Consider the following 15,035-nt stretch of genomic DNA (forward strand, 5'->3'; position numbering starts at 1 on the left):
AGATGAGGCTGATAACGGAATCATAAGGAGTAGGGCTGGAGCCTTTGTTATTTTTTGTTAAACATATCACTGAGGTTAACATCCAGGTGTGATCCTCTAGTTACTCCCATGACCTGTGTTTGGGCATTTTAAGCATGGAGGCACTCCTTCTGTGATAGACAGCTCTCTGGAGAAAGAGCACAAAGGAGGAGTAAGCACTTCAAAGTGGGCAGCCCCCAGAACATGATCTTGAAAACAGAGGCACTAAACCACATTTGTTTTTGGAAATTGATTATAAAATGGAGAGCTGAGACTTCCAAAATGTCAAATGTGAGCTGTACATCAGGGCTGCAGATGGCTGAAATGCCAGAAACCGGTCCTCGGAAGCTTGTTTCAGGTCCAGGGAAGGCATGGCTTGGCAGTTCGGGCTGGACTGTTCCCATGAGGCACAGGGTCAGACTGATTTGCATATGGCCATGTCTGAACTGGGGTGGCAGAGTGGGCTAAAGAACGGTGATGGATCAAACCCAGATCTGTTGACTGGGTGTGAGTGTTTGATTGGTTCAGATGCTCCGTCCATCACCACCCCCTTTTGTACTGCTTTGTTCGCCATAAGTTGGCAGGGTATGCTCAGACGTGAGTCTCTTGCTCACGTTGCCACTGGATTCAAGCAAGCCGGGCTGAAGACGGCTGAAATGCCAAAAACCGGTCCGCGGAAGCTTGTTTCTGGTCCAGGGAAGGCATGTCTTGGCATTTCGGGCTGGACTGTTCCCATGAGGCACAGGGTCAGACTGATTTGCATATAGCCATGTCTGAACTGGGGTGGCAGAGTGGGCTAAAGAACGGTGATGGATCAAACCCAGATCTGTTGACTGGGTGTGAGTGTTTGATTGGTTCAGATGCTCCGTCCATCACCACCCCCTTTTGTACCGCTTTGTTCGCCATAAGTTTGCAGGGTATGCTCAGCCGTGAGTCTCTTTTTTTTTTTTTTTTAAACAATTTTTATTGTAGTCATGCCAAAACAGGCCAAAGCACAGATATGTATTACAGTAATCATTGAGCCGTTACGTAATAGTTCCTGTTGCATCATGCACAGCCTGCGTGCCCACAACCCGGGGGTTGGGCGGTAATACGTTCGTGGCTCCCCCATGCTTGATGGTAAAGGTGCAGGAGTTGTTAGCTGCAGGAGTGTGTGCATGACTACTTTTTATACCTCATCCAAACAACGCGATGATCCCCGTCCCCCACTCCCTTGAACTAAAACCGGTAACCTCCCCCAACCCCTCCTAACCCCCCCACCACCTGTCTAAGGGCCGCTAGCATTGATCGTTCCCACGTTTCTAGGGTACGTTCCTTGTCGACTATGTACTCATGCTGCCACTGGCTCGTCAGCTTACCCCTCCCTCCCTTTCCGCATCGGGGGCCTCATCCACCTCATCCTCCTTGCTATCTCTAAGGGCCTGCACCATCACTTCCCATGATGTCACTGTCTCAGTCGCTCCCTGGCTAGGGGTCCTGCACGCTAGCTGGAACCTGTGCATGCTGTCGGCGGTCGCCCATTTCAGAAATTCCTGCAGCCACCGCCTGGGAGTCGGACCCACCCTCGCCTTCCAGTGCCTAGTGATCTCTCGTTTAGCCACCATCAACCCCATATCTATAAACTTGCTCGTGAGTTTGTTTTTGGGGGTATGAGGGAACCAATGCAAGAGACACTCCGCCGGGCCAAAATCGATGGTCCTGTCAGTCACCTCATTCAATGTGTCACCTATGGCCTGCCAATATTCCCGAAGGGCCGGGCACGCCCACAGCATGTGCACCAATTCAACCCCCTCTCCCGGACAACGGGGGCAGGTCGCCTCTATTGTTCCAAAGTACCTCTTAATCCTCCCCGGGGTCATATACTCCCTATGTAGTATGTAGTAGTGGATAAGTTGAAACCTAGCGTTTCTCGTACTGTTGCGAGCCCTGCGACGTGAGAGGAGGGAGGTTCTCTCGCACCATTCTATTGTAGAGGCACGTCACCGCCTTAATTGTACCCGCCGACATCATGGTGTATTGGCACGCCGCTGCAGTCTCAGGTTCCTCTAGCCCCGTGCCCCAATGGGTCTGTATTGCCCTGCTCACTGCCGCGTGAAGTAAATATCCCCCTCTCGGGAGGTCGAAGCGTTCTAGCAGTTCTTGGAACGGGAGTAACATTCCATTTTCGTAAAGGTCCCCAACCATCTGCACCCCCGCCTCCTCCCACCGCTGTAGGTGCGACCAGTCACCTCCATGCCGTTAGCATGCCCAGAGGGATCTCTGGGGCATACGGGCGCCGAATTCCCGCCCTCTTCTGCACCCGATTCCAACATTGACGGTACGTGCGTTGTTCCAATGATAAGTCTCGACCGTCAATCCGCTGTTGAAGGGTGATGTACGCCAAAACATGGCGGGGCGTTCCCTTTAGTCTTCCGTCTTCCGGGCCCCGATATACTCGCACCACCTCCTGCGTGAAGACCTGCAGTTGGGCCGCCAAATAGTAAAGCTCATAGTCCGGCACCGCCAGTCCCCCTTCATCCTTCGGGCGGGAGAGCGTTGCCAGCGCCACCCTGCACCGCCCAGCTCCCCAGATAAACGCTGTGATCTGGGACTGGAGCTGCCTGAAGAAGGAGCTAGGTATCCAGACTGGGAGCGTGCGGAAGTAGTACAATAACCGCGGTAGGGCGACCATCTTCAACAAGGAGATCCTGCCGGCCACTTAGAGCGGCAACGTGGCCCAGAAGGACATACAGCCCTTCAGTCCTTGCACGCATCGCCCTAGGTTACCCTCGAGCAAGTCTGCCGCCTTGTGGTAAATGTGGACCCCCAAATATTTAATGCAGGCAGGCTCCCAGGCTAGTGCCGGCCGGTGGTTCGGCCGAGCAGCTCCCTCTCGTAGCGGGAACAAGCTTGTCTTGGGCCAATTAACCCTCAAACCCGACAATGCTCCGAACCGCTCCAGTAGCGCCTCTGCGCCCACTAGGTTCGCAGCCCCGTCGTTTAGGAAGAGCAGCAAATAATCAGCATATAATGAGATGAACTGCTGCCCATCTCTAGCACGTACCCCGAGAAAGTGCCGTCCCCTACGGGCCTCAGCCGCTAGGGGCTCGATAGCCAGCGCGAATGGAAGAGGGGACAGGGAGCAACTCTGACGGGTGCCCCTTTCTACTGGATAGCGGTGCGACACCGTCGCCCCAACTCGCACCCTTGCTACTGCCTCCGCGTATAGAACCCGTGTCCATTGGATATAGCTGGTTCCTAAACCAAATCGTTCCATAACCGCATAGAGATAGTCCCACTCCAGACTGTCGAAAGCCTTTTCGATGTCGACAGAGAGGACCAACTCAGACCCGACCTCCCCCTTGAGTTCGCCCATGAGGCGGACAAGTCGCCTAATGTTGATCGTGGTGTTACGGGCCGGTATGAACCCGTTCTGGTCTTCGTGCACCAGTCCCGACATGTGTGGCAGGAGCCTCGCCGCCAGGATAGAGCTCAAGATCTTATAATCGGCGGTAAGCATAGAGAGCGGCCGATAAGACGCGGGGTCACTGCTCTCCCTGCCGGGCTTCAGTAGCGGCACCACAAGTGCTTCACGCATGGACTGTGGTAGGCGACCAGCTGCCTTGGCCTCTTTGTAAACTATCAGGAGCCGCGGCGCCAAGATGTCCAGATATTTACTGTAGAACTCTATGGGTAGCCCGTCTATCCCCGGCGATTTGTTGCGAGCCATGTTCCGCACTGCCTTCCTAATCTCCCCTAGTCCGATGTCTGACCCCAGCTCCTTCGCCTGTTCCTCCTCCAGCCGCTGCAGGGGCAGGCCGTCCAAAAAGGTCTCGGACGGTCCCCCCCCGGTCGCCTGGGGTACTTTTATATAGGCCCTCATAATATTTTTGAAATCCGTCAACTATGCCCAGCTGAGTGTGCTGCACTAGGCCAGCTGCATCCTGTAATTGCAGTATGGGAGAGCAGCGCTTAGTGGGGTTCGAGAGCCAGGCAAGAAGGGTGCCCGATTTATCACCGTCGACATGGGATCGCAGCACGTAACGTCTATGATCAAAGGCACGGAGCCGCTCCACTTCGATCGCCACCGCTTCCCTAGCCGAGCAAAGCCCCTCCTGGAGATCCGGGTGACCGGGCCGCCTCCTTTCTGCTTCCCTCAGCTTGGCATCCGCCTTATCTAGATCGCTCAGCAACACCTTCCTCGTGCCTACGTACTCCGTGAGACAGAGACCCCTCATCACCACTTTAAAGGCGTCCCATTCTGTGGCCCTAGTGGCCGCCGTCCCCTCGTTCTCCGCGAAATACAAGGCCATCCCCTCCTCCAGGGCCGCCCCAAGTAGGGGGTCCTCCAGAGTCTCGGGCTTCAATTTCCAGGTCGGGACTCTGGGCCTCTCAGCTACCCACGCCAGTCGAACCAAGAGTGGATTGTGGTCCGAGATCGTTCTTGATAGGTATTCCGACCCAGTGACGGACGGCAGTACACTCCGGGAGCACAGTATCGCATCCAATCGGACATGCAGATCGTGCAGCCCAGAGAAGAAGGAGTAATCCCGGTCGGTCGGGTGCTGCACTCTCCATACATCTGTTAATTCCCAACTCTCCTGCCACTCCCTTCTACCTCTAGACAGTCTGTGCACCGGGGACTCCTGTAGTGGGGGGTGGGACCTATCCAAGGAGGCGTCAGCTATGGAGTTAAAGTCACCTCCTAGCAGGACCGGGCCCGCCAGGGAGTGAGCCAGCGTCCCTGATAGTCTCGCAAAGAAAGCCAGTTGGTCGGTGTTCGGGGCATATATACTAGCCAGCACAATGTCTCTACCCCCCAGCTTCCCTTCCACCACCACATATCTCCCCTCCTGATCTACCCATTGGCGCGTGATTTGGAATGGTGGGCCTGCTCTAATCCAAATCAGTACTCCCCTAGCATAGGCTGAATAACAGGTGTGATAGATCTGGCCCCTCCACCTCCTCTGCAGCGCTGTCCCCTCCTGCTTTGTGAGATGCGTTTCCTGCAACAGTGCAATGTGCACCCCCCTCCACACTAAAAAGGCATGCACTTTGTGTCTACGCTGCATAGTGTGTAGCCCCCACACGTTTCAGGTTATGCAATTCAAATGGTTTGCACTATCCATAATCCCAATGATCCTGCCGGAATTCACTCTTCAGTGCCTGCCCCTCGACGGTGGTGGTTCCCCCCCCCCGAACAAAACAAAACCTCCCAACTGTCCGTCCCATGGCTCACCCAGGGTCAATGACTTTAAAGAGAGCAAACAAACCCCAACTGTGGAACCCCCCCTCCCCCAGAACAGGCCCCAATATCAAGATATCAGTCCCCATCCAAACTCCTGCACCTGATTGACCCAGGTTACTACTACACGGCCGCAGCCGTGGGTGCCTTAAGGGCCTACGGAGCGCGGCCTCGTCCAGAAGGGAGCTGCGCCGCCCGCCCCCCCACCCCTTCCCTAATCCCCCCGAAATAGTCCGGCTCCGAGCCCCGTGGTGCGCCCCAGCCCTCGTGTGCATGGAGCTATGGGCCCCCGCCTAGCGCCCCAAACATTACCCATTGTCCACCACAGGCAGTTCAAACATTCAGGATCTCTTCCGCCATCTGCGGCGTCACCAGTGGTCCTTCGGCACCATGAATGCCAGAGAGGTCCGATTCCGACCCTGAAGCTGACACATGCGTGTCCGAATCCGTACCACGTGTAGAGCCGGGGCTCCCAGCCCGCCCCAACTTCTCCACCTCAAGCAATGCGGCCTTTCATTCAGCTTCAGTCTGGGAGGCCGTTGGTCCGTGCTTCCCCTGCTTCCGTTTCCTCAGCCTTTTCGATTTCCGTAGCCCTGCAGTCGAGCGCTCTCTTTCCTTTTCTCTTTCCTCCTGTGCCTTGGCACCATCAGTTCCTGCCTTGTATGTTTCCCACCAGTCCCAAGCGTCCGCTGCCGCATTAAAAAAGAGCGTCTTGTCGTCCACCACCACCCGGAGCCTGGCCGGGAAGAGCAAGGAATAGGAAATCCCCTCAGTTCGCATTTCCTTTTTAATCGTCAGGAAGGAGGCCCGCTGCTTCTGCGTTTCAAAGGTGAAATCAGGGAAGAGCGTGACCTTGCTGTTCGGAATCTGAAATGGGCCATCGTCCCGGGCTTTTTGCAAGAGCAGGTCTCTGTCCTTGTAATGGAGCAACTTGGCTATGATCGGTCTGGGTGGGAGCCCCGGCTTAGGAGGTCCAGACGGGACCCTGTGGGCACGCTCCAGTGTGAAGAATGGCGACAGCCCTTCCGGTGCCACCACTGTTTTCAGCCACTCATCCAGATAGGCCACCATATCCTTCATCCCCTCCGTCTCCGGCACGCCCACGATCCGAACATTGCTGCGCCGGCTCCTATTTTCTGCGTCTTCCGCTCGCTTCTCCAGGGTGTGAATGCGGTCCAGGGCTTCCGTAAGTTTGCTCTCCAGCACTTTTTGTGCAGGCGTCAGGTCTTTAATCGCGGTCTCAGTGTCCTTGACCCTGTCCTTCAGTTTATCGTGATCCGCCCGGAGCAGGCCTAGCCCCGAAGCCACTTGCGCTATATCATTGTGGAGCGTGTCGCGCGTGGCTGTTATGGCGTCCAAGATGCGATCCTGCAAACGCTGCAGGTCCGTCGGCTCAGTAGGGTCACTCTCCGCCACATCCGATGTCGCCGCCCCCTCCGCCTTGGCTCTCGGCTTCCCCATTATGGCAGGGCCTTGTCTCTGGTGACCGTCCGATGGCCGGTGCCCCCCCTGGGCCTCCGCAGTGAGTCTGGCTCCAATCAACTATGCGGTCCTGCTGCGCAGTCACTGCTCTCCTCCTGCGCTTGCCGCTGCGGCTTGGGGGGGGAGACCAGGGATCTCCACCGATCCTCCTCGTTGCGCGCCCTCCGGGACCTGTGACAGCCAGCCCCTCTCCGCCACGGCTGCAGCGCCTGCTCTGTCGTGCCTCAGGGAACCTGGCACTGCTGGGGCACCTCCGCCGCTCCTCGGGCTACACCGCCCGGTCCCCTCAGTGAAATCAAGCCTCCATGGAGGGGCTCCACTAGTGCTGGTGGGTAGGGGACGTCCGAACCAGCGTCTGCCCTCCCCCGGTCCGCTGCACAGTTCCTCCCCTCTCACCTCCGTGCTCGGCTGGGGCCCGGTTCAGACTCCTACTCCGCCAGCTCTCCCGGCACAGGACGCAGCCTCTTAGCCCCGCCAGCAGAGGCACACCCGGGCAGCCGCCTCCCACAGCGCCTTCTTCCGCGTCACCACCGCAGCCGGGCCTTCCCGCTATGCCAGCCGCAGCCCACAGGGTCGGGGAGGTTCTCCTGTCCCAGGGGGGTCCGCCGCAGGATGCCCCAAGGTCGGCGGCTGCGCCCGATCAGAATTCCACGGCATTGTGGGCAGCCGGCCAAACTCCGAGCTCACCGGGCTCCGTCGCAGCCGCCATCTTGAGCGCCGTCCTCCCTTTGCTCCGGCAGCCTCGATGTTCAGCGGCCGCGCTCACCAAAACAGCCTCCGCAGCCGCTCACACCCCGCCTCTCCGGTCACCACGGTGCTCTCGTGCAGCGCTGGGGCTCACACGGGCTCTCCGCCGAGTTCTTCAGGATCTTTGAGGGGAAGAAGCACGGAGCTCTGGGCTCACGCCGCCATCACCCTCGGTGCTCAAGCCACACCCCCCTCAGACGTAAGTCTCTTGCTTACTTTGCCACTGGATTCAAGCAAGCCGGGCTGAAGACGGCTGATGCCAGAAACCGGTCCTTGGAAGCTTAGTCCGGTCCAGGGAAGGCATGGCTTGGCAGTTCACGCTGGACTGTTCCCATGAGGCACAGGGTCAAACTGATTTGCATATGGCCATGTCTGAACTGGGGTGGCAAAGTGGGCAAAGAACGGTGATGTATCAAACCCAGATCTGTTGACTGGGTGTGAGTGTTTGATTGGTTCAGATGCTCCGTCCATCACCACCCCCTTTTGTACCGCTTTGTTCGCCATAAGTTAGCAGGGTATGCTCAGACGTGAGTCCCTTGCTCACTTTGCCACTGCATTCAAGCAAGCCGGGCTGAAGTCGGCTGAAATGCCAGAAACCGGTCCTCGGAACCTTGTTTCCGGTCCAGGGAAGGCATGGCTTGGCAGTTCAGGCTGGACTGTTCCCATGAGGCACAGGGTCAGACTGACTTGCATATGGCCATGTCTGAACTGGGGTGGCAAAGTGGGCTAAAGAACGGTGATGGATCAAACCCAGATCTGTTGACTGGGTGTGAGAGTTTGATTGGTTCAGATGCTGCGTCCATCACCACCCCCTTTTGTACCGGTACATCAGTGTGCAGCAGCTCAGCACAAGTTTTGCCAATTGTGACCAGGACTGGGGCCTGAGAGTCTGGCAGTCTTCCATGCATGGTGAGGGGACATTGAACAGGAGCCTGAGCACCAGTTTCAGCCTGACCCAAGACCAGAGGTCTCTGTGAGGAGAAGACTGCCTGGAGCAAGAAAGGTCCTGGGGGGATCCTAGCGAGTGGATCCTAGGAGTGTAGAGTGAGATTCTGGTCTGTGAGGACCTTTGCACCGATTGGGAAGTCCACCTATGTGTGTGACTTGTGATCCCCTTATGGTGGGGGTGAAGAATCTTTAAGGGCCGTCACCCTGATGAAGGCCAGTGGTAAAAATAGGGCCAAAGCCCTGTACAGTGTTGTGACCCATTGCAGGAATGCGGGACGCCTCCTTTAGTGTGTGGTCTGCAATCCCGATATGCCTGGTGGGGAGTACAGGACATCTTAAGGGTTGTCGCCTTTGCACAGTGCTGTGGTGAAGATAAAGCCATCACCGTGTAAAGTGTTGTGACCCGCAGAAGGGAAGTGGCCTTAATTGTACGGATCGTCACTCCCAGATGCCAGGTGAGGGCAGTGGAGGAAGCTGAGGGCCGTTGCCAGTGGACATCATCCAAATGTTAACTTCAATCTGGTACTTTGTCATCGGAACTCAAATAGCACCCCAGGTCTGCCATCAGAGACAGAAAGTACTTATTACGACAGCGGAGGAGCACCATAGAGGTCCAGACCCCTTACCAGTCACAACAAGACTACAGCTCATTGCCCACACTAGCAGAGGTCGACTTAAATCCAGGAATGCTCCCCGTTCTTCTGTATCATCCCCTTCAGGAGCGATTAAGACTGCACCTTGAGTCGCAGAGTCTCTCTGAGAAGAATCTGCCCGTATTGAAGCGCTGAAGGCACTGGTGTGATTTTTACTTTGAAAAACCCTTGTGGGACTTCTAAAACTCATATTCTCCAGTGGGGTCTAAGCCGGATGCTGCTTTGAGTTAATGGGGTATAACTCCAGTCCGTAGCTTTAAGAGCAGTAAGCTGTTCCCGAGCGGACAGTGCTAGAATACAGACCTCATGAAGAGCTTTATTATTTAGTATTACCATATTTCGCTTAGTCTGTGTATAAATACTATTATTTTTTATCAATGTATTTGTCTGGACATTCATTTATTGAGATTGCTGAATGTATGTTGAGTTGCGAGCCTGTTAACCCCTTACACCTACCTCCTCCCCAAGAAGCCTTAGACTGCTCAAGTCATGCTACCACTTACAGTTGAGTGTGAGGGATATCTTGCCCAGTTACTCAGATCTCATAGTAGGCCAGGACCTCGGACAACAGGAGTAAAAGACTTTCACTCAAATGGTAGGGCACAGTTGCTTAAGCCTTTATAAGAGATTCTGACAGGGTTAGTGTAACAAGCAAGGGTAGTAGATATACACAGTAAACAGGCAAATGACGTTGAACTTTGGACATATTAGCAATCAAAACCAGCATAGTTTCAGTCACAGACATCATGACTCACTCGAGCTTAAATTAATCCTATTAGCAATCAGCAAGCATGTTGCTGGCTTCTGAAATATTGTACGTTTTTGTTATGTGACAATTAATAATGATGATCCAAATTGGTGATCAACCTGGTGTCTGGCATAACAAACATTTTGGAGTTTCTAAACCTCATTATTGCTGATATTTTAGGACTGTACCTGAGCAACGCATGAGGATTTATCTAAAGATTTCATCATAAAACAAACACACCATAATTAACAGTAATTAGAATATTGGAATGTTGAGCGCTCCATTGAAGAAAATGGAGTGCTCGGAGCATCTAATGGCCGGTAGATGCCTGGAGCATCAACATTCCAATGTTTATTCACAGCAACAGCTATGAACAAAGGCCTCACGGAGCCCGAGGGAATTGTTGTGTTGGTGCAGCCAGAATCCGACAGCCTTGGCCGGAAGACGACGCACGTGCTATCCGGGCTTAAAAATGAGACCCTGAGACGTTTGGTGGTGAATTCGTCCCTGGCCTGGGTGATCCCTGACCTCCACCAATGTGACAACAGACCATACTATTTTCCACATTAACAACAGGGGCTGACCTTCCAGACCCCTGCTACATTTTTGTATCGTCGACACTTCCTGGTCACTCCAGCTACGTCACTGGAGTGACACAACAGGGATTTCATCCCCCTCCGACTCCGTGAATATCGCTGGTCTTGCTACTAGATTGGAGGATGAGGCCTGGTTGGATTATGTGGGTGGTCATGACATTCTGTGTCTTCAGGAGACATGGAGCCGAACGCCCCAGAACATTAATGGCTTTCAACCATTTAATGTCCTGGCGGTGCCATCACCAGCGGGGAGGGCAAAGGGCAAGATAATGACAGCAATTTCCCTTAAATTGAATAGACTGGTAACCACTAAGATAGTTGACACCCCATGGTACCAATTGCTTATGCTGGAAAATCTGTTTCCGGAGCCGCTGTTATTGGTCAACTGGTATTATAATATCTTTGATGATAATGAGACATCCATAATGTCGAGCTTGGAGGAAGCAATAGCCAAGGCACGTTGTGATCAGCCCCTACTCTTTATTATTTGGGTGGGGGACTTCAATTGTTCATTGTGTAAACATGGTGATTCGAATGTGTGTGGTTTGAGGGACTCACATGAACAACCCCTGATACATTTTAAACACACACCCCAGGAGGATGCTTTAAATAACATCATTGTCTTAAACGACCTATGCATAGTGGAGCCCTGGGTTGTCCCAAATTCATCCCCAATACCAACCTTTCAGGGAAGTAGAGGCTCGATGAGTTTCATTGATTTCGCAATTGTGTCTAGTGTCTACTTTCATTATGTTGACAAGCTTGAGGTAATTGCAAATGCTGCCAGTGATCACAACCCTCTAATGTTATCCCTGCTTTGTCCTGTTAAATCCAAACATCTAGTCTGGGAGCCACCCATAAAGTATAACAGGAATCAAGGCGTCATCTTGAAATGGGGTAAAATAGATGCTGCTGGCCTAGAGGCAGAGATCCTAAATGCCTATAGCTCTGAATTTGAGTCATGTCTATCGCCAACAGCCGACCCTGAAAAGGTCATTGGGAATTTTGAAATTTTATGTGGGCATGTGGCCGAGCGCCTCAAAAAACTAATTGGGAATAAACCTAAGGGCCCCAGATGGTTTGATGCTGTGTGCTCTGCATCGCATAGATCCTTAAAAATGGCATTAAAACAAAAACCAAGGGATAAAGAGTTGGTAAGAACGACTAGAATGGCCTATAAAGAGGCCATCAGAATAAGGAAGCAGGATTTAAAAAACCTCGCATGGGAAGATCTAGAGAAGGCCTTGGAACTAAAAGATAGTAGGCTCTTGTGGGAAGTAATTAATCGTCCCCTCTTTACGAGCGATGGTAAGGATAATATTGTGATGCAGATTACAGGTGAATCATGGGAAGCCCATTTTGAAAAAATCTTTAACCCAAATGCAATACAATCTCTGGGTTTGCTGGAGGATTCTAGGGATCTGGTGGCCTCACAGACATCTTTGTCTCTGAGTTCCTCGCTTACTCTGCAAGAGGTGGAGGATGCCTTGAGGAAAGGCATATTATTAAAAGCCCCTGGCCCTGATGCAGTACCTCTGGATTTCTTTAGGCATAACACCAAGGTATGGGCACCTTTATTGCTGAATGTGTTTAGGGCAGCTGTTATTGGCCGTATCCCGGCATCATGGAAGGAGGCAGTGGTGGTGCCGATCTTTAAGAAGGGCGATAGATCTGACCCCCGATGCTATCGCCCTATATCATTAATTGATGCATCATGTAAATTGTTGGGTAGAGTCATTTTGGCTAGATTGGAAACATGGGCAGACTCTGTGGGCCTCATTGTGAATTCCCAATACGGGTTCAGAAAAGGAAAAGGGACGGTCGAACAGTGTCTGAACTTGGCACTAATCATAGGCAAGTACATGAAGGCAAGGAATTCCTCCATCCACCTTGCCTTCATGGACCTTTCAAGTGCATTCAACACTGTGTGTAGAAGCAAGCTCTGGCAAATGATGGGTGATATGGGCTTTGAGGAACCTTTGGTTACATTGCTCCGTAGATTGCATGAAGCGACAACTGTAGCCATAAGGTTCGGGCCAGGGGGGAAAAAACAAAATCTATCCCCTCAACTGAGGGTGTACGACAAGGCTGCATATTAGCCCCTTTTTTGTTCCTTGTGTATACAAATGGCCTGGAAAAGTATTTGTTGGACCATTGTTGTGACTTCCCGAAGGTTAATGGCAGGAGCATACCCATGCTTTCTTACGCCGACGACCCAGTACTTATGACCCTTACAGGAAATAGCATGCAGATCTGTCTCGATGCCTTTAATACCTTCATGTTGGACCTGGACCTGAAGGTAAACTTCACAAAATCTTTTGCAATGGTCTGTGGCCCAAAGGGGACTAAATCTAGAAAGTTCATGGTAAATAATTTTACCATTGAAAAGGTAGAAAATTTTAACTATCTGGGAAACCTCTTTAATAATAAACTGAGTTGGGCCCCATTAATGAAGACTCGAGTTCAGAGCGCTAGTCGTTCCATAGAAGGTCTGTTCCGCTTCTGTGGTAAGTTAGGTCAAAAACCGGTCGCACATCTAAAAACCCTGTATAGATCCAAATGTCTGTCTGTGGCCACCTATGGGGCAGGGGTTTGGGGGACTGAAAGCCCTGCCTCGATACAGGTCATGGAGAACAAATTTATAAAGCGTGTACTAGCAATTCCATCAGGCTCATCAAATAAATTTGCTCATGACGAAATGGGATTGAGTTACGTGAGTGATATAATTCGTCTTTCACCCTTATTATTATGGGGCAAAATATGGTTATCTGAGGATCTCCAGTTCTCTAGAGATATTCTCCAGGACTGTATAAACCTGGAAAATGGGAACCAGATCCCTTGGATATCATATGTTAATGAAATGCTTCATAAAATAGGCCTGGGTGATGTCTATGATAATCCTGAAAAAATCCAGGGAGACATTAAAACCGTTATCAAAACAAGTTATTGGAAATCCTCACACGCACTTTCCTTGGTTAGGCCATCTGATGTATGGTTAAATTACACCACCAGTTTTATTTAACTTTCACAACCCATGTGCAATGGCGGTTTTATCTCACAAGGTTTAGGCTAAACATTCTGCATTTTCTTTTTGCCTTTCCTAAACAAGGGGGTTGGTGTGAGAGGCTGCCCCATTGTCCTTGTAATAACAAAGTCAGTCAGACTACTATACATGTTGTCCTCTTTTGTTCCTTATATAAGGATCCGAGAACCAGATTTATTAAGCCCATTCTGAAGGGGAAGCAACCATGTAACTACAAAGAAGGTTATGATTACTTGTTATCATTGTCATCTTCTGGAGTGTGTTGCGCCATGTTAAATTTTATACGAGTGTCACTCCTGATTAGGAAACGGTACGGCTAATTTGGCCTTAGACCTGTTCACTGTTGTGGGATGTTGTGTTTTCTATTTTTTGCTCTTTTGATGGCCATTTTAGTATAAATACTTTATGAAATAACGCTTGCTGACTTAAAGTGATCGGTACGGGTCCTATTGTCTGTATATTCTGCCATGTCAAACTACTTGTGAATATATCAATTAATGTTTTAACCTGCTCAATGTGTAATTTTAGATTGCTTTCTTTTAAAATATCTGTAAATCATGTCTTGTAAAATGTTTACTTTTATGATTCTTTCCTGAATCGAATAAAGTTTTTGAACCGAACCGACTCCGTGAGACATTTGTTTTACAAATTAGAACAGTCTGACTTATAGAGGGGGAATGTTTGAATAGCCTTATAGCTCTCCATAGCAGGCTCCATTAAAGGCCCGCTCCCTTGTTAAAGGCCCTCACCGATTGCTGGAGGGGACCTTTCATGGCCGGCAGGACCCGCTACGGGGAACTCTAAGGCTATATTAACAGTCTCAAGAAAGCATACAGAACGACACTGAATCAAATCAAGGACTCGAGGGACAAAATATGCTAACACAGATGCACTCCAACTTATTGAGAAGAGCGCAGAGAAAACTAAATATTGAAAATATTCATAAAAACAGGCAACGATTAAGGTGAACTCAATAGATAAAATCAGTTTAAGCAACGTCAAATCAGGGGAAGCATCCACCAAAGAGACCTTGTTCGTGTATCTGGGTGTACTATGCAAATTGGACAATCAATTAAGAATTAAATTAATTGTATCTGTCTCTATCTTGCATAAGTATTGAACGCAGAGCTTCGACTACGTGTTTCAGTGAGTAAGTCATACAGGGGCATATTACCAACGGGTAGCGATAGTTATCTCTAACTAGGCTTAGCAACAATTTTTTTATCGCTAAGCATCGCCGGAAATTATCACTGAGATAACATGCTATTAGCAACGTTTATCTCCAAAGCGATAATTTTTCCGGTGATAGCGTGAATATCGCTGAGAATACAGCGATATTCACGCATTAGCGATTAAATGCTCTTAGCCATGTTATCCACCTCCCATTGGATAACATGGCTAAGAACTGGTCTGAGCAGGCGTTAGTTTTTGGCGATAGCGGGAATATTTCCTTCGCTACGCCCGCCTTGCCAATAGGCGATAGCGACGTTAGCGACTGCTTTCAGTCGCTAACAGGTTGGGTACACCCACTTTGCATGTCATTAGCGATAAATATCGCTGACATGCAAAGCGGGCC

This window comes from Lissotriton vulgaris, chromosome 2_1 (assembly GCF_964263255.1).
Source record: "Lissotriton vulgaris chromosome 2_1, aLisVul1.2, whole genome shotgun sequence".
NCBI classification, from domain to species: Eukaryota; Metazoa; Chordata; class Amphibia; order Caudata; family Salamandridae; genus Lissotriton; species Lissotriton vulgaris.